Source organism: Bombus affinis, chromosome 7 (genome assembly GCF_024516045.1).
Source record: "Bombus affinis isolate iyBomAffi1 chromosome 7, iyBomAffi1.2, whole genome shotgun sequence".
NCBI lineage: Eukaryota > Metazoa > Arthropoda > Insecta > Hymenoptera > Apidae > Bombus > Bombus affinis.
The window spans coordinates 1,062,984-1,084,735 of record NC_066350.1 but is presented as its reverse complement, the minus strand read 5'-3'; the positions used below and the strand labels follow the sequence as shown (position 1 = coordinate 1,084,735).

General features: G+C 37.5%; 1 protein-coding gene across 4 annotated transcripts in view; it reads left to right on the top strand.

The window, feature by feature from the left end:
• Positions 1-21,752, top strand: part of LOC126918365 (lachesin-like) — a 259,037-nt gene that overhangs the window by 111,386 nt on the left and 125,899 nt on the right. The window lies entirely within an intron of this gene.

Sequence of the window (21,752 nt, the reverse complement as noted above, 5' to 3'; positions counted from 1 at the left end):
GTCATAGGAAGAAAATTCGGGATTGTGGCGCTTCGTTGGTGAAAAGATTAAACGGAATGATTTGAAGTGATAAACATTCAACTGGTATTATAAGCAGTTCTTTGGCATTGCTATATTAAAGGGGAAATCCTCGAATCAATTATTTAATTACGTTCCATGCATTAATGCTGATATCACGACATTAAACATTGTGATTATTAAACGTTAAGAGCAAGCCAAAATTTCGTATAGTACATTATACGCTATCAGACTCACAATGGATACATACTCATTAATAAACAATGTATTTCGATATCATATGTACTGAGTTATCTATCTCGCAGCTATCTTTAGTAATATACGAGTACAACTCGAACAGGTTGAAATAATGACCAGATAACAATTAATTAATTCACTCTCCTCTGGTCCAAGTCGATCGATCTATTCTACGCTTAAATTGCACGTCGACGACTCGTTCATCAATTTTAATCCCCGATTTACTTTCGTCCCTTCCCTGCCTACGTCAATTCGTTGTACAGTGGCTTACAAAAATCGTCGATCATATTAGATATCCTTTTAACTTTACTGTACCATCCTAAGCCTCAATTATATTCAACTATATTGTTGAATCATAAATGACTACGATTATCTGAATTAAATTACTTGATTTTTAAATATTCAACCATCACTTGCGTTTTACATATATATATATATATATATATATATATTTACTGCAGTAAAGGTAATTGATAACGATATATCAGAATATAAAATAATATCAAGTAACATGATATTTAAAACAAAAATTGTTACAAAATTATCGGTATTATTAAGAATGATTATTTTATTTGAAATCTTAATCTATAAAAATAAATTTATTTTTTTGGTTGCATCTATCGCGTTCCTCGATTATTTTAACCAATTTGGTGTACGTTCCGTGTCGCTTCCTTCGTTGATCACACGAACGAGCTCGAATCACGAACAATCCTTGTTTCTCCCTAGCTGGTCTTTTTCCTGTTTTTCTTTTTTTCAACGTCATTTTTATTCAAGGGAATAACGAGCGTCGCATTTCGTCGTCGAGAAGGCGAAACCGATCGCCGAGACTAAGTGGACCGAATGAAGACTAATGGGAATGAAAAATGAGAAACGAGAGAGCAGGGACAGGTAGGGATGATGGGTAACCGGAGTCCTGTTAGTATTCATGGAATTCCCTGCATTCGAATTATTATTGATTCGGCGCGACGCGACGCGTCGAAGAAATTGGCTGGACTGAATTGCGGTTTCCGCGACGAGCTTTTGCGCTTTTGAATGTGCCAACATTTTTGAGTTTGCTGGATTTGATTCGATTATGCTATTAGAAGAAATGGTTACGGGAATAATTAGCCTATAAAAATAATGGCACATTTCTTTTAGGAAAGTGATTTGTTCGATAAGCGATATTTTATTTTTTTGAATGAATTCAACAGATTAGTAGATTTTAGTTTGTTTCATTCGTAGCTAAAATAGCATATCTTTTGCAGCTAAATAAATATTTTATTATCGTTAATACCCTTTCGGGAAAGGTGTATATCGAATACAAATGTTACTAATTGCGTAATAGAAGAATTTCGATTTCAACTCCACCAAAGAATTAACCTACATATTTACCTACATTTGATCATAGCAGTTAAAACAGATAGATTTAAAACAGATCAAAAGAATCCATTGGAACGACGATTAAAAAAATGGTAGGAAAAGAGAGAAAAGGGTAAAGAAATAAACAAACCCAGACAAAATTGCTCGATGACGTGGGCGGATGAACGAGAGACAAGGCTCGCTAATACCGGCGATCCGCGGTGGGCGAAAAACAAGCGCAGCACGGCGTGCTGCCAGATATATACGCGCGCCAGTAATTTTTTAATTGCGTTTCCATCGGACATTTTTATGGTCGACTATTCCTCGCGCCGCTATAGCCGTCGGGCATCCGCTCGCAACCATCCCCCTCTGAAACCATTTCACGCAGCCACCGTATCTATATACCTACGTACGTACGTACGCGCGCCTGTGCGCGCTCGTTTTAAGCGGAGCGTTCTGAAATTAAATGAATCTGGGTTGCTTCGTGAGAACGAACGAAAACACGCGGTAAATACAATTGCTATGAAGTTTCCTCGCTGTGGATAACCGTGCATAGCTCGCTTCTAGTAGTCCAGTCAGGGTCAATTCGTGGAAAATATCAAAAGTTAGCCAGAAGAATCGGACATTGAAGAAGGCATTTCGACTCGACATTATCAACTAAGTAGCTTGACGTCTCAGGATGACGGTGGATGAGTCTTGGATAATTGTGATATTTTTATTTGTGTTACGTTACGAACGATTGATAAAATTAAAGCGATGGACAGTAGTGGTTAAGGGTTTTGTGGAAAGTTGTGTGAAGTGAAAGACAAGATAAAATGCATGAAGAGAAATAATAAATTTGATATTTCTTAAGTTAGCCTTTCAATTAAATAAATGAAAGTTTTGTTATGGGAGACAGTAGTCGAAATCGAGATATCCGTAGCAATTACATCGTTTTGTTAAATTTTACTTTTAAATTTACGCGTATCCTCGCTGACGAAAATTGGATTTGTAAAAGCGAACGTAGAATCTAAATCTCAATTTGTCTACGGTCATGTGTATTGATCACAATTAGTCGAGATTTCCTAGCAATCTTCATTAATCACAAAAGACTTAGGCTATTCGTAACTCTTGAATTCGATGTAAAGTTTGTTCGCAGATTTATTTTCAGTCATTTAAAGGTTAATTATCATCACTGATACATTTTTATGAAAAACTGTTGAAAATTTGTTTTATTGTACTAATGTAATTTACAGTAAGAAATTACACAATTTTACAGCTTAAGCTACTTGTGATTTAAAAAAACATGAGCCGTTGAAAACGCACTTTGTTTAAAATCTATATCTCTATTGATTTCTGACAAATAAGACTCTCTTTCCAACGGTTTCGTCGATACATAGTATAGTATCGCTGGAAGACTGTTTATGAAAGACCGACAAAACGTAAGCAGGGCCACGACAAAGCGTAAGTACTGACAGGTCTAATGGAGTATTGACTAATGAACACGTACGTAGTGGGGATATCGAAAGATGAGAAAAGGGAAGAAAGCAGATTAAGAGATCAGTTGTCAGTAAGCAGTCGTCAGCATGTGCCTTGAGTCGAGAGTTGTGAAGAAGCCGCTAGTCGAGTTAATAAACGAACTGTTAAATAAAACGCCGAGTATTTCTTTGGCACCCTACACGTCCTACACCTCAAATGAATTTAAATGGACACTGTTATGCTGTCACAACCGTCATATGCTTGCGATAGGTCAGTGAAATCGTGCAAGCGAAATGTTTAACTGTGTGAGAAATACGGAGACAATAAAATAATCAAAATTATGCTTCGCCCAAACGACGATATCTTGTGAACCGATCGCCTAATTAACATAAAGTACAAAGCACTTTGAAAAAGAAAGCTTCTAGTTTATACCAACATTGAAAATATATTTTTACAACTATTTATTATAAAGTTATCATATTTTAAATGGTTGGTTATTGCAGAGGCGTTCCATGTTAAATTGATTACTTTTGTTGATGTCAAGAATTTTTTTTAAGGCAAAATACAATACAGTTGAAATATGAAAATATGGTTAATACAAAGATACCTATGTTTCGTATTTATCGAACCCTTTTTAGACATCACTTCTAAAGTAATCTCTAAGGCTTCTCGATACATGCCTCGAACATTAAATTTCACAGCCAAGAAAAATAACCTTCCAATACCCGAGCACTCGAACGAGCAAAGACACTCGAAAGAATCCAATTTAAACCGAGGAGACGAAGGAAGCACATTGTATCGTACATCACTGCACCTACGCTACGATTCTACAAATGCAGAGAAAGCTTACAATCAACTCTCGTTTCCCGCGCCCTTTCGATCAATTTACATGCCCTTCCGGTATCGCTTAATAGCCTGTCTTCACTTTCGTCCCACTCGACTCATCACTTCCGTTTGTTTTCGTCTCTTTGGAAGCATCCCCGGTCCGAGTTGCCCTCCCCTTTCCAGCTATCCACCACCTAGGATCAACGAAGCTTTTATTAGTTCGACGCGGGCATGTACAACGCTCGTGGAACAGGGAGGCGTCGATGCTCGCTGGAAAAGCGGTGGAGACAAAAGGACAGAGGAGGACAGGGGGTCGAATTCCCAGTAGATCACTGTCAGGCCTGGAGAAGCCAATATAAATACCTCAACGCCTCGCCAGCTTTGCTTCTCGCGTTGCTGTACAGCTGGCTCGTTGTAACCTGTCTGTCCCGTTTGTTGTCTCTTCTCTCCTAGAAAAAGACTCGAAAAAGGCCGCTGAAAACATTGGGCTTTACGTTCTTCCATGGAATATATTATAGTTACCCGTTTCTACAGAATGTTGCTGCGTAAGATATTTAGAGTAAGACGTTTAGAGTAAATTAATAGATTTTTTCTAGATTGTTAAAGGAATGATTGCCAACGGAAAAAGTACTTTAGCTTTTTTACTTTTACAAGTTAAACTGTCACCTTATTTATAGTGCATCTCAGTTACTTATTTTCATATAGCATCAAAAAGGCCCATTATTTATAGGATGATCTGATATGATTATACACGTAACATGGGAGAGTGGGGGAAAGATGACTAAAGACACATGTTTTAAGAAGCGAAAAGTATTATACGCGCATATCACTCGAGAACGTATTATTCCACGTACATTCGACTTCATTTTGTTATTCTCCAGACAGGCTTCCGCCTTAGTACTCCACCCAATGAACTAGTTTCCTTCCGGGTGGTACGTGAATTCAAATTTGACGGGAACTCGGCCGGCTCTTAGAGTATCGCTACGAGTTAGTTTAGTGGGAGTGCAACGACTCTCCTCGAGACGCAAGAAAATTCGCCACTGTGCGGTTTATCCTTGGGAAACTTAATCGCGATTGTTCCGCCCCTTTTCAAGACAAGACAAGGAATATCGTTGCTTCAAGAGAATCTTCTATTTAGCGCGCAGGGAAGTTTCTTTACTCATTAGAAAGACTATGTGCGCCTTATGCTTGTCTGATGATATTGCTGTTCTTTTAGCCTGATTTGAACGTATTGGAGTTAAATTTTCGATGTAAAAGGAGAAATTGAGTCAAGAAGAGTATTTTACTATGGAAAATCATTTTGTATTGTTCGTTTTTGAACAAAGATTTCTAAGGTAACATTCTCGTGCAAATAAATTATTCTCTTCATACATAAAAAGAGAGAGAGCGAGAGAGAGACTGTCTTGTGTGTATTCACTATTTTACATTTTCTTGATTATTTTTAATTATTATATTTAAATATGATTTACATTACTTTACAACAGTTTCCCATTGAACTCATCTACTGCAAAAATTTAAGAACGAAAAAGAAGGAGAATCATGATATGATCGCTGCACTAGCAAACTAGATAAACGATCGAGTATCGTTATTCTCCAGAATTTTCGATTCCTCGTACCTTTGGAAAAGAATGTGAGTATGTAACGTTTTCTTGACGCGTACGTATGTAGATTCCGTGTCTGCGAAGAGCAACGATATGCTATAAGTTATTCCACGTATAGTCAACTATTCCATTCGCCATCCGGGGGCTTACTTGTTCGGATGGGTCAAGCACGCGACAGCCTCTCTCAGACGCTCGTTTTTCATCTGTCTCTGGAAGGACAGAGGGTTGACGGCGCGGGGAATTGGCGTCCCTTCCAGGAACACGTACTAAGAACATACTGGAATATCTCGTCACGTAGGTCCGGCAACTTGAGGCCAGAATTAAGGGAAACTCGCGCTCGAAAGTTCGCCCCCTTTCTTTTGCAATGGCTGACCAAAGTTGAGACTGATTCCCGATTTCACGGTTTTTGCCGTGTGACGCCCGAACAACCATCGAGACTACGATCTTCTTCAATATCCGCCAAGTTTCCTCTTGTTTCTTGCCCTCCGTCGAGTCACGACTTTCGTATTTTAGTTCTTCTCTTCTTTTCGTTTCTTCGCATTTTGTCTTCCTTTCTTCTTCCAATTTTTTCATTCCGAAGTTGGGAAGAGGTGCATTGATTAAAAAAATAACCGCAGGTATGATTTCGTTCTGTTGATGATTGCCGAGAAACGAAAGTTTCTATTTTCGTTGATGAAAGGAATAATGGTTATTGAAGAGAATTTTGTAATTATGTGATTATTATAAATGTGAACGCGTAGGTTGCTAATTTTTCTATAATTGGCATCTATCACACAGTACGAATAATTTTTAATGGCATAGCAGTTCTTTGTAGAACTATTTGTTTTACGTTCTCTAAAAAAATTTAATTTTTTTTTAAAACATTCAAAGAGGCGCATAAATTGTTTTCATAAAGAAACGATGAAATGGCTTCAATTAAAAATTAAATTGTGGTAATTGTGTTCCGTCTGGATATTCGTATAACGAGTTGATATTCTCAATTAGATCATTTTTTAATCGACATAAAAATGGGTATGACAAAATTTTGCATAAATCGATACGACAGATTTACGATGTTATGTGTATTTTTTACGATTTTTAACTAATTACATATTATACTGCTCATTTCACAAAATGCTATCGTTTTAATAGAACACGTGTTCGGTTCATCAATATTATTTGCAATTTCAAACGACTTTATCATCGAATAAATACAAGTAAATGTAATTTTAAATGTCGCGAAATTTTCGATAAAAACACTGTCTTATGAATTATTATCTAACGAATAGTACTGCCACATTTGCAATTGGCCAAGTGTGCTACATATCTTCTCGTTCACCTTTTTAAACAATAATTCCGCAATTTTAATTTCGAGCTTTTATGAACTTAAATTCGTTGAGGGATTAAATCCCATTCACGGGCAAGTATTGCTTCTTCGCAACACATGTACACTGCAAAAGGAATACAATGTTCAATCAGTCGACAAAAACGAACGTTTTGGCGATTACTTCCTTAAGCTTAAATTCTCAAAACGTTCATTCGAACGTTCTTCGAACCTTCTATTTTTTACGTAGAAATATTTATTTAACGGTATTTAGGATTCTTACTTTTTAAGGATCGAACGTGGAGAAGCTCGTTTAATTGCTTGCTATGTTTATCGTTTCACGTGACACTTCTATTACTTTGATGATCGGCACATGATTTCATTATCGATCTCGTATGCCATGTGAGTACTAGAGTGGTGTAATGAGCCCTTCCTTCATCCCCTCAGTCTCGTTTAGGACAGCTTCTCTCGTCCTCTGTCGAACGACCTCGGATTTCCAACTCTCCTTCCCCACCTTTGTAAACCTTCTCGACTCTCCTTTCTTCCTTCTGTTCTCTTCTCTCTTTGACCATTTCACGGCAGCTGTGTTACCAGCCTTTCGGTCCTGCACACCCTTCACCACCCTCACAATTACGTTGCGCGTGCTCTGACTAGAGAAACATACACCACAACTAACATCCCCTCCAGCAACCCACCGGAGACGGAGACGAAAGACGACCCCCTTCTCTCTTTTCCTTGAAAAACATCGTCTCCTGCATTTATAGCCGATTCTTCTTTCCCTTCCTCGCTTTCCTCTTTGTATCCTTTTTTTAATTTCTTCTTTCACTCTCCAGCTCTGCCTGGATGTTTGCTTTTGTCGTTTTTCGAATCTCTTTTCTCTCCGTAGAGCTTGACCTTTACTCACGATTCTTCTTTTGCATTTGTTGCTTTCTGTCCTCTCTCTGCGAGTACAGTACTTCTTCCGGAATTCCGACCTCTTCCGCGCACATTGTTGTGTTACACTTTTGTGTTCCACTAGTTTATTCCAGTTATTAATTCCATACCCTTGCTGTACATCTAACTTTGTTCATTTCGCTCATTTTCTCCGGAATATTTTCTTTTTCATTTTCATTTTTTGACGTTCGAGGCGTAGGAGTTCCTTCTTATGTTTTCAAGACCAACTTCTTCCGTAATCCCATTTCTTCCTCGTAGATCTCTTTCGTGTAATCTTTTTCCCTTCAATATTTCGTCTACTTGCTTTTTCTTTTCTTAATTTCTTTCGGAATCTTCCTTGTCTTCTTCTGCTCTGATTCCACTCTTTCAATGAAATTGTTCTTTTTACCCTTGTCGTTACCATTTTCCTTATTGAAACTTTTTGTACTGTTATTAAATTGCATATTCCCGCCATGTTCTTTCGTTTTTATCTGTTTTCAATCTTTTGCCGTTGTGCCGTTTTCAATTGCATTATTAAGTGCTATGTCAAACATTGCATCTTTATCGGTCGCATATTTTATCGAGTGAAACTAATTAAAATTGAGGATTTACGTCATATTTATCTTTCCTATTTTACTATGTATAGTAATCGTAAATAGGACAAATCGCTCTAATGCGACCAATTTAGTAGCTACTGTTCTTAGAATAGTAATTATTCTCGTTACGTCGTTGCTTTGGATCGTGCTAAATTTCCATTTGGTAAAAACCCTTTGAGATCGAGTAGAGAATCAATAATCTCTAAAGTAGCTAATTGTTGCGAATGTGCTCGATAAGAGGTTCAGTGACAATTTGAATTGAATCTTGGAATTTTGACATAGCAACTCGAATGAAAATTTCGAATTTGACTTCCGACCGACGAAACCGAAGTTTGCTAAAGCTTAACTTATATGCTGAAACTAGAAACTTTACCTTTGAGGAAAGCATGAATCGGTATTAATTCGAGTGCACCGCGATGTTTATCAAATATAAACCGATCGACATTATCGCGTATAATAACGCTGCCGCTGCATTTACGATGTTTACGAAGTATTAACATTTAGAAATTTTATTTCGATAAGTACAACGATATGATACGGTAGGTATAATGCTCCATTTTCTTGGTTAACGTATTGGATTACATGTATAACGTGTAATTCAATAACATAAGAGTATAATGTTAACACATACATAGCACCTGTGAATATATTTTCTTCTTTCTCATCATTTCTATCTTCTCTGAAACAACGAAGTCAATGTGTAACGTTACAAGGTTCTTCAAGCTTATCAAAATTAATTCATTTATACGCTTCTCGTTTAATAATTGGCACGGCTTGAACTCTTATCCATAAAAGCAGAGGAGAACACAGTGTTCCAGACTTCACGGAACTTTTGTAATCACTTTAAGTGCAGTCGCGTACGACTTGATGAGAATTCGAGCGAATGAAATGAACACGAAAATTCGTGACAGTTAGAATGCTGATGCTTCTGCGCGAAAATCGCATCGTTTAGGAAATTGATACCGATTCGTTTCTTCGATTCGATGAAAATTAGTAAAAGATTGGCGGTCGTTGCGAATAATTGGATAAGCTAACTTTTGAATTAATTTCATAGTCTTAGATAATTTAAAGATTATAGGTTAATAAAAGCAGTGATTGGCCAGTTTTATCTTTAATATCTATTTTTACTATTTAGATTGCCACGTTAAACTTCTCTATGCTACGAAACGGAATTTGTTTTAAATTATCTTGGCAACCGCAACTATACTTCGAAACAATGGCAAAACTAATAACCATGCAATTACAAGAAGTTTTAACGTATTGTCAAATATTCAATGCATGCGTTTTCATGAAACTTTCGAGAGAATAAAACTTTCATCTATTTGCCTGTTTCAAATCATTTTCTAGTGTTTACGCAATTTTTGAACAACTTCAGAAGTAATTTTTATTTTGTCGTAGAGTTCGTCATATGTATATTTTTCTAATGTGCGTCAGATAATTGAAATGTGGGAATACAGTAGCGGGATGTATTTATGAATAATTATAAACAATTAATAATATTCAAAGTAAATTAATAATATTCAAAATCCCACAGGAAATCTGCAATTGCAGCTCGCCAAATTTTATCAATTGTGTAAAAGGAAATATCAATACATCTAATGAATCCAACTCTAAAATAGCATTTTCTTGTTACCCGCGCTGCTTGCATATTTAGGGCCAGAATTTGATCGAGAATTCGTACAAAATGTATAACGCAGTCTATTTCCATTTGTACACTTAACTTTGTACACTTAGGTACGGTTGAATTTTGTGCAGGGCTGTTTCTCTGTACGGCAAAGTTTGACGCGAATTACGCGTAAACGATACAGCGCTGCAATGTGTGACGGATGATAATGCTGTTCTCTACGCAAGCACATTGGAATGAAGCTTTTTATAATTAAATTACAATTTTTCTTAAAGATATGATGCATATACTTAAACTTTAATAATTTACTTTAATAATTAATAATACAATTGAGTGTGATATATTTTAAAGCACGGTACGTCACATAGACCCACGACACAATTTCCACACTGATAGCGCGATAGTGTTTTTCAAATTGCTCTTCGTTTTCTAATTTGAAGCGACATTTTGAGGTTGAAGATTCTAAAAAGTTATAAGTATACGGATCGGCATGTTAAAAAGAGCATAATAATGGCACTTTTATTTTAACGGAAAGCAACAATTGATATCTGACACTGGCGTATCAAAAACAAGGACTATATATTCTGTCTGTATGTTGTTAACACTGTTATAGAACGTTGCGAGGACAAGAAAAGTGTGAAGCAAGAGAAATAAAGAAGATCATTTGGTTCAAACGGTGAAGCGAATGAGCCACTATAGTGGCGTGTCGTAATATAAGATGACATCCGCGAAAACCAGTATAGTGGCGCATCGTATCTAAGTGATTAATTAGAATAACTAGGTCTCTGTAGAGAATGTGAGCAGGAGCGAGGGAGGGAGAGAGAAACGAAGTTTGTTTTGCACTCGGACATCAGGCCAATACCGTATCAGTGTCAGGATCGTTCGTTTTAACACGTTTGTAGGATATAAGCTATGTAAGCACACTGTTTAATATTAACGCTGGTTACGCGTACATCATATCGCGGATATTTACGTCGTACCATGCGCACACACTACGCTTTCAGCATGAAGGGGTTTAATATTTATAATGCACCAGCGACTTGCCCTGGCAAGAAGTGTAAATGTTTTGTCAGTGACTTCTAAAACTAACTTTTAGCGCGATATACGAGATCCGGAAAGGTGGAAGGTATTTTTGTCAATAACTAACGAACCGAAAGGATGTAGTTATTTATTAGGTTTGGGGTGAAATCATTGTAAGTAGAAAAGATTAAAATACTGCCTACAATGGCTAAAATAGCTAAAGATAAACCAAACTAAAAGGTGATGTTATTATCGACCAAAGATTTTAATTTTATAATACTGTGTCAAGAAATTTCTAATGCTCAATTATAGCTCGCGGAACAATTTTGTACATTTACGCAGATTCACGATACAGAGTTCGCAAGTTAAAAACGAGTGTTTTCTTGAATTAATCGATAAGATGCGTTAAGAAAGAATTTTATTATGTTCGCTTGCGATTCATGGCTCCACCACCATGAAATGGTTCTCCCCCGGTTCCCATTACCGAGAAAATTTATCCTGGGCATGTATAAAGTTAGCGGGGCCGATTTGCCATCAGTCAACGAGCAGCAAACAGGGAGAAAAGTGTGATCTGTCAGCGAACAAATGGCGACCGTCGACCGCCCATTTCCATTGGCGTACTTTCCCATACAATTTCACTTCTTTCCACTCACCTTATTCGATTTCACTACCAAATGCGAGAAAATATACGTTTACCGCGATGGTCGTCGGGCACATATCCTTCTCCAGCCTCTGATCCATCCCCACCTTCCTATTCTATCCCATTCCATTCCTCGTGGCTCGTTGTATGTTTTTCCGGGACTACGAAGAGAGAAGAAACTCGAAGAATGAAACACGAATCAAAGTTTGCCGAAAGAAGGCAGACTGAAACAGCGAAAGGAAAGAGTAGACAAGAGAAGAGCGGATAGGGTGAACGACGGAGAGGGATAGAAAAGTGCGAAAGGGAAAAAAGCCGCGGGCTTTTGAGTCTCGATGGCACACCATAATGTATATATCATTCCGATGATCCGATCGGTGAGTTACGGAGTTTCGAAGTACAAGAGTGGATTTACGGTAGTGCGTGGAAGTTAGCCGCTGATCCGGCTCCAAGTAGCGGAATTCACTCTTGCACTTTCGAACACCATAATTCACAAACCGGTGGAATATTCGGGATTTCAGAGCGTTATGGAATAATTTACAGTATTCCGTTCGAACTTTATTTTCTTTCTTTTGTTTTTTTTTTTTTTGTTTTTTTTTACCTCGTTTTCATCTCACCCGAACGACACGACGCGACGACGTTAAAAGCGTGGTATTTTTTCGTTGACTTTTTGCGAAACTCTTTCGTTTCGATCCGACTGGGAGATGATTCGATCAGCTTTTCGGTTTGTTTAGTGCCGTAGTATATGCTCTACCATGCCGATGCGACAGGAACATTGTCACGTCGTAATTTGTGAACCAGGGGTAATAGATGAGAGATTGTTCCGATAGAAATGGAAATATGCGCAAAGTTTCGTTATCGGAAACGAAAAAATATTTTAAAACTATCGTCGAATGTTTCATAATTGCATATTTATTTGTTACATTTTGATCAATCATTTGAGGCTATATCCTCAATCCTATGATTGTAACTTATCAACTTCCTTTAGAAAAAAGGGGAAAGATCGTACTACGTAACGCGTATCGCAATCTGCGATGAAATTTGATCCAGGAGCGAACGAGGTCTGGAAACACGCGATATCAGCAGTCGGTGATCTGATATCGGTCTTTCGAAACAAATTTAAATCAATCAATCAAGCATATCTATCACAAGAGCGAGGTTCCTCAGAATCCCGGTGTTAAATTTCAAGCGTGCAAATGGTAAACATTTTCCGGAGTTGGCGGTGCTCGTAAAACCGATCGACCTCGTTACAAATCATCCCTCTCTCCTTGCTGGGACACGAGTCTCCGAGGATCGAACGGGATGGATAAACGCGCAAACACTCTTCTCCCGCTGTATTTGCTCCTCTACCATCACCCCTGTAACTCCATCTCTCTTTGCTTTCTCATCCTTCTACTTTCTTTCTCTTTTTCCCCTTTTCTTGTTACCCGTTTTTTTGCAGCCGAGGCGTTAAACCGGCTGACTATTAAAACCGCACCGGTTGCCAGTTTCAGGCGAACGGCCATATTTCGGTGTCGGAAAGTCGAAAAGGAATTCATGGCTACTGCTGGCCAGCCAGGACACTGTGAATTAAAGCACGCCCCAGTAAATGGACGAGTGGAAGAAGCGCGTCGTCGATGTTTTCTCGTTTCTCATAAAAAAAAAAGAATGTCCGTTCCAACAGGCCACGAGCACTTAGCGAATGATTTTTAAATTGAATCATGTTTTTTCGCCAGGCCGTGCAGCATCCACTCTGTCTCTGTCTAGTGTTCGGGGCTGCCTCCTTTTTTCTCTGTTCGTTTCATCGGATTCGCGAAAAAGGGTACCGGAAAACCCCGAAGAAAAGAGGAGGAAGAACGCGTTGACAAGTGAGAACGGAAGAGTGAAACAACTCTTCCGGCGGTTTTCTTCGACGAAGCAAGAAACAGCGACCGGTTTTTCACTAGCCAGCAATTACTCTCGATTGTTTGGCCTGGCTGTCTTTGTTTCGGTGTAAATACCGCGATGGATGTACGTTTTGGCTTTTTCCTCGAGCAGTCTTCTCTCGTTCGCGAAGCTTGTGTTTCTTTACGGCGAACGTGCACGTTTTGTCCAACACTCTTATGAAAGGGAAACTGTTTCTTTTATCGGGCTAATATCGAATTTTTCTACGAATTTTCCTGCTGTCCTAATAGCTAATGGTAATTTAGGTTATCTTTATGGATTCGCTTTATTGGTTTGTTTTAAGATTAATGGAACCAAGTTTAAATAAACTTTGAGAAATTATACTCGTAACGCTGGAACGAACTATAATATGTAAGATGGAGTTTCTCTTTTTTAAAACAAAGACCAAGATTTCTTCGAATGATTAGTAATTTTTTTTTTAATTTTAAGACAAATACAATTTGCCAACAAAGAAGAACAATTAAAAATAATTGTGAATATATGTCATGGAACAAATTTCGGAAAATTATTTTTGAAACAAACTACGAGGAAATAAAGTTTTTCTCCTCCAAATCAGAACCGAAAAGATTTAACTTTTAAAATGGTTAATTCTTTTCTTTGAACGTTAAGGTATGTAATTTACCGATAAAGAAAAGTACAAGTTGAAATAATGCACGGATATTATCACATCTATTTTGCTTAATATAACTTACAAATGTAACGATTATGTTCGTACCGTTTTTAAATGGATTAAACTGGCTGTTCGTTTTGTCAGCTCGAAGAAAACTCGATTTCTGATGCATAAGATTCTCGAGAAATTTGACGCTGGTAAGTTTCACCGGCACTTGGTTTGTCAGACCGCAATTTAGATTAAAAGGAATAATTACAACAGCTATTTTGCACGAAACTTCACGTGCTCGTAAATCTGCTCACTCACTTCTCAACCGCGAATTTTAGCGAGAACTTCTGCACGCCGATAATGAAAGCAAATTAAGACACCTCGCTTGCCATTATGCCGGCAAAAAACGAAATAATTGAACTACAAGAATGAAAAAGCAAGTTATTCACTGAGCAAAATATGAGATTTGTGAAATAATCAAAATGCTACCAAGAGACAAATGACTCCTTTTTAACGAATAAGGAAGGGTTAAATTAAATCCAAATTATTCTATATCATTGAAATAATATTAAGATTATCTTAATTTAGATCAGTATGATAAGCATTGAATAGTTCAAATTACAAATATATATATATATATATAGTGTACTCATTATTGTAATTTATTAATATTAATAAGTTCCACAAGTTTATAATCATAAAAAGATCAATAGAACTACGAAAATATCAGTCTCTTTTGAACAAGACTAAACTGATTGATGTTAATGATCGATGGGTAATCGGAGAGGATTGTGTACGGGTGAAGTTTAAGCGAGCCATAAGCGGTGGCTGGTTAAATCGAGGGCAATCTTATTTCCATCGTAGTCGAGAATAGTTCTGGCTGTACGTACGTCGATTTAGTGTCTTCGACGGGAAGTTTCCAGATGCTTTTAGTGGCCTTGGTTCGCGTGCATACCTACTTCCGGCCTGCTGGCTTACGGGTCTCTTCCTATGCCAGTTAAGCGGATGTCTTGGAGGTTGGAGGACTTGACAGCTTGCGGGCTAAGTGGTTGTAATACCTTTAACCAGAATTTGTTCGAACTTCTGCGTGAGCATACGATCAGAAATCCTGCGCCTTTCTTTATGAAGATGAAGAATGCCAAAGGATCGGTCAATAAATTTCAAAGTAACGATTATTATTACGATTTCTTCTTCTTATCCCACCTGTATATGGATCTTCAACGTATTGCATATTGTAATTAGCATGAAAACTATACTGCGAATGAAATGTTAAGTTTGTTAATGAAAAGTATTTCTACGGTGCCAAATGATTGTAATAAGTACTTAAACAGAGTGTAATCCTACTTACCGCATAGCTTGGAAAACTCGTCTCGAGTTGCATAGTAGCTTACTTTGAAATACTGGTACTTTGAAATTTTCTGTCGGACCACGTCGAGTTTACGAAGTAAATTGAAACTAATTACGCTTGTCAGCATTGACGTTTACTTTGACTACTTGAAATCTAATGAGACTCGCGGAATGTTTATTCTGTTTATCACATCGGGAGAAAGAGTACATCCATTTTGGAATTTTTTTGCACTTGATTAATTTTATTATGGAAAGTTTGCGATTTCTCGTGAATGAAATTTGAATTATTTCAGATTCAGGAAAACTTTTCACTGCAAACATATCTATTCATAAATAAATCGTTTCGATGTTCTAAAAAGCAATTAAAAAGGTATTTAATTGATCGGATATTTAAAATGGAAATTATATTAATTAACATTAAAATATATTAATTACATTAAAATTGCATTGGAAACAAATTTTTATAATATGGATATTTCAAACCGATTTCATTTCATCTAAATATTCCTGGAATTATTTTATTCTATAAAAAGCTAATGTTCCGTGCACTCTTATCATAACCTATAATTTTATAAACCAGCACAAGAAAATAGAGAAAATATGTCAGAAGAATAAATTTAGAAAAGGAATAAACTAGAAATTTCGCATCAAATAAGCTCGAATGTCGATTCTTGAAATTTAGTGATTTTATTGATTTTATTCGGTTTTTCATTCGGTTGCATAATTAAGCACGATAATTAAGTTGTAGCTTAAATATGGCGATTTTTCTCTCTATGTATATCAAATAAAAATGACGAATAAATTAAATATAGAATTATTTTGCATATTTATAAATTATTAAGAAATCGTCCATGGTGTACGAATGAGTTATGCCCTTTCGCAAACAAAGAGAATTATTGCGTAAATAGGTGACAAACTAATCAATCGAAGATCGTGATATTTGCACAGAAGATTTCTTCGGTGCAATGAAACCTTAAAAGTTCAAGTGCACACAGGAACTCTATTTCCATTTTGTATTTTATGTCAAATTTTTGTTGAATTTTGTTGAGAATAATTTCTATCACGATTTTGAGACAAAAGAATCTATTTCCTCAAAATTTTATTTTATTCTATCCTATTTTTCATCTTTTTGTTCTGCTCCACGATGTTTTAGTTGAACGTAACGCTTTATAACTTCTTGCAAATTTCTTCTGGTTCGTGTTAATATATAACTGAAATTTATGGACTGTAATACTTTTGAAAATACCTTTACGAATATCTCCATAAATTTCTGAAAAGCTTCGGCACAGGAAAATGAGAGGGACGGTGAATGTTCCAGTGGAAACCAATGATCTAACTTAAGTATCTGTTAAATCGTAAGAACAAGCGGTCGTTCCATATATTTTGACGGTGTGCTCGAATATCCTCCAAGTTCGCGCACAGACGAGGATGTACAGATGAAGTTGGAGGAAGTTAACTGGTTCTCTTCTCGGCTTTTCCTCTTCCTCGTGCTTTACTGCAACTGTGCAAGTCCCAGACGTGTTTACGCAAATGCGGTGAAGTGTTGCTTCCTCGGAAACTCGATTTACTCGATGAGAGAATAAAGGAACGAGCGTGGACACCATCAAAAGTAAAACGGGGAAGTTACTTTCATTAATTATTTCACAGATCGACGAAATATTTCGTTACATTGTAAAATTTGAGACAAAAGAAATCAATGTTTTTGACATTTTAATTGAGTATATTATATATACATGTTGAAATCTGCCAAGTTGCTGAATTCCAATCATATAATATTTCTTTGCTCGAGACATCAATGCAATTGATGCAAATCGAGACAATGCAATCAATCAAAACATACTCGAGCAAGAAACAGGATAAACAACAAGAAGGAAAAACGGATTTTTCCAAGCTATTTAACAGTACACATGAACACATCGGACAAAGCAGCAATGTAATCGGAACATACATTACAAAAATGGACATCAATGACTATAATAAATCGCACTTGTGTGTTTAACAGGAAAACATATCAGCGAGAAAATGAAAGTCCCGATAAATTTTTATCATCAGGTAGCATTTTTATTCAGATCCTCTTAGCGTTATCTCGAACATAATATCTTAAAAAATAATATTCTACTTCACAAAAGCTTTATACATCTCGTTTTAAAGATATGATTGAAGTGACGAGCGTACACGATGAGTATGATCGAAAGGAAAATCGAGCAAGGCAATTCATTCGACAATTTCGGTTGGAACCGGTCTAGGGTGAGCTGTATGACAATTAAACGGACCATGGGGCACGTCATGGCAGAAGGTTATTCGCCAGAGGGTCAGACAGCTTGCGGGTTAAGTGGTCGTATTACGTTCAAGTCTGGAACATGATGAAACTTACCACATATAGCGACGAAGAGGGACGATTTAGCTGTCTTTAAGAGGATGTTAGGATCGTGAAGCTATTCTAAAGTTTGTTGTAATGCTAGTTATAGCGTGACGTAATGCCGCGCCTAATTTCTTTTTGGAAACCTTTACAAAATGAGATAGGAATTTAATTTAGCATGGTAAACGTTTGACGTTGTAAATTAAAAATGTTTGACGATAGTATGATGCTTACAACATTATGTAATTTCAGTGTATGGAATGTTAAAGAAAAGTGTTTAGTAAGTTGAAGGAAAATAACATACATTGCATGAAGACAAAATTCAAATACCACCGTTATGCTTAGTCCTACTAAAAGGACAAAATTTCCATTGCCAGTTCAATTTTATACATATCCTCTGTCATGGTATGTGTTTGCGTATTTCACGAAGCTCGAGTGGAAGAAACATGCAGTAGAAGATGAAGGGAGTCGATCCTGACGCGAACTATAGGCTCAGACAGCCGGTCAAAGAAAGAGGAGAAGAAGATCGCGGAAAAAGGAAACCGAGGGAAGAGATGGAAAAGGAGGCGAACTGGCGGAGGATGAAGAAGAGACGGTGGCAATACAGAGAACCAGAGCCAGACTGGATGGCGCTGATCTCGTCGCCCGCGTGGTAAACAAAGCTGTAACTCTCCTCCCGTGGCAAGGAATCAATGCGCGGTAGCGAGCTCTCCGAGGTACAAGTACATACTTAGTTTTGTCGTAACGTGCATGTTGATGCACTCCAGTGAAACGCTGTCACACAATAGTACCATGTAACTGTTCTTTTCCTTCTTTTCTTAATCGATTGATCGATCGCTGTATAGTCTTTTAAACAGCTTGGTATCCTTCGTGGTTTTTGGGACCTGATAGAGGCAGAATGCGCAATAGTAGAAGCAATCTATACTCGTTATTACTAACTTACGATAAGCTCTTAATGACTTTCTCAGCGGACGTCATCAGATTTCCCGGAAAGCCAAGTAACCGAAACGAAAGCAATGATTCACTGCAGGGATTTTATAGCACGATATTAATGATTCGTGGAAAGTTTGGTGAATGCTTAGCATTTCGTGGATCGTCTGCCGCGAATCTCTTCTCAGACATCTATCTTACTTGCCGCATAAAGCAACTGTTGACTCTTTTGATAGATGAAGAAAGACGAAAGGAGTCATGGAAAGTTTTTTTTGTATTAATGGTAGAATATGTTCACAATTTATATTTTAATAGAATGTTTAATGGAAAAGTATGACATCTCATATTCTTTTGATAGGAGGGTCCTTTCATGAATATTGCACAATTGACATTTTCCACGAACGAATGCGAATATTGCGAATTGATGGAATAACGAGAAAAGAGAAAAATAAGTGAAAGAAAAACAGAGAAACAAAAGTATCGACGAATCAATCGGCGATACGATAAAAATATAAGACAGTAAATATAATCCTACTGTAGTTTTCGACACCCGCTTTACATTTCATTCCGAGACAGAAGAGTAACATTCAGTTTAACAAGTCGGCCGAGTCCCTTCGGCATTTTGTGGCCGTTTGAACGATGATGACGAGGTGAAAACCACCAGGGGAGAACCTGTGGAACACTTGGCAGCGTACACTGAGGTCAATCGCTCGTGACGAAGGTTTTACAAGGGTGGGAACGAGGGTCGGGGGCGATACTATTTCAGCAACCATGGTTAGCAAACCCTCAAAGGTGGTTAAGTCGAGTCGAAGGTTGCGTTTAGTGACACTTCTATGATACGTTACAGACACGGGGTTTGTTGTCTGATCTGGGTCAGACGATTCTCATTCTTTTTAAATAGATCTTTTCAAACTTCTATTTTAAAATATATTCGTTTCTCCATGTGCTTCTTATTTATGACGGTTGAGAATTAACTATATATGATATATTTTATCTAATATTGATAACGCTTTTCCTTCAAGTTAAATACAACACTACAACTCCTCGCAAAGTAAAATAATTAATCTCAAGTACTTTACCTCTCCAAATCCCTGACATTTGTAACTCAGTCACTCGCTATAAAAATTCACGTCATTTTTTTATTCCACATACGCAATAACATTCATCTTCTAATCAAAATATCACAAGCCGATCTGCCACCTATCGATGAACGCCTACCCCTATCCCTTTTCGGTATCATTCTTCACTCGAAGAATTCTCATTTTCCAGTCACGCGAGGACACTAAAACGCGGTTGCGCGCTTTCGTCCTATCTCGCGAGCGACCGAATCGAGATGCTTGGCATCGATCAGAACGCCGTTCCCACTGTTCCTCAGGAAGACTAATGTCCGTTGTTCGTCTACGTCTGGACGAAAGTGCCGGGCAGATTTTTCGGCGCACTGGAGAGTGGAATCCTTTCGACGCCGGTCGTCTCGACGCGGGTCGTTGCGGTAGAGACATAACCGCTGTTACGCTGACAGTCGGCCCGGATAAATCGAGGTGAAAATTCCACTACGGAATACGAAAAACGGGGGTGAAACGCAGAACTGTCACGAGTCAGTGCCGACGTTGTCGCTGGTTATGGTCGCCAAGACTTATGACTATGGCAATGGAGTTGCATTCTCCCCAGTCGCGACAGCGAATGTTGCGTGGCTTATCGATTGTGAGGAGAAGTCGCTCAGTCATGGTTGTTTCTTCTCAAAACGATGGGTTTCTGAGTCGTACTATCGATGGTACAAATTTGACATTCAGAGAACGTTCTAAAAGTTTCATTTGAAGTCACATATTGTTAGAATCGTAGTTGCAAGCAATCAGGAGAAGTTTTTGTACCACTGAATTTGATGAGCCGCGATTTAGTAATTTAACATCCACTATGTTATCTATTGAAAGGCGAATTTTAAATGAAACGGATCTTTTTTCTCCTTGCTTCTCATTTTCTTTCTTCCCTTTCATTACAGCGTCACGAGAGCTTGTACATTAGGCAAGAAAGGTGAAGGAGATACACTGCTATACGAAGGAAAGCAAAGAGATCTTATTGTTGAAAATATAAACCAAAAAGGGTACCTTTGTGATGTATAAAGCATAAAGAGCATATTACTGTAAAAAGAGAGACACAGCGAAAGACCATTTCCATCGTTTCGCGTTAAGATAGACAAGACGAATCGAAGAAGGATTGGATAGACAGGACGAAAATTACACGGAATTAAACGCGGATTAAACTGATGTTTCTCCCATCCATGCGTTCTTCCCGTTTTCTTTCATTCATCCTTTTATTCCTGATCATAAACATCGGTCGCTTAAAGAGGAATCGAAACCTATCGCAAGAATATCGCGGAGTAACAACGTACTGACCTATTTTCTGCTGTAAGGTGTGACTGTATCGACTGAATGCACCGGAAGTAAACAGCGTCGTATACTTACACGGGCGAAAGAGGCCTTCTTATTTCTCCAGGGACGATTGTCGGACATTTCGTTGCTCCAAGAAAAGTTTCTTTTCTTCATCGGATCGTTCTCTCTCGCGTCGGTCGTTACTTCCTTTTGTATCGATCAAGCCGCGAATCGGTCTTCGTGATTAGAATTCAATCAGTTTTTCATGATTGCTGAACTACTCTCATTGAATTCCGCTGAAATTTTGTAAATGTAACACTTGCCGCGTGCTTCTTCTCTTTGTTCTTTCCTTTGTAAATTAACTTCACGACAAGTTTGCGAAGTTGAATTTATGATGTCTAATTGTAAGTAGTTTTGAGTTGAAAAGACCATGGGTTTAAGATTGAAATGTGATACCTTCCTTCTGCGGAAAATGAACTTTGCAAGTTAATTTAACTTTTTAATTTCTAAATGAACTTTGGAAAATGTACATTTCACGGTATAAATATTTTCAAGTCGGAAATACGTGGAATTTTAAAAGTAATTTAAATAAAAATCTATTTGGAAAACATATAAATAGTACGTTATTTTGCAAACGTTGTATTTGTAAAATACAACTTT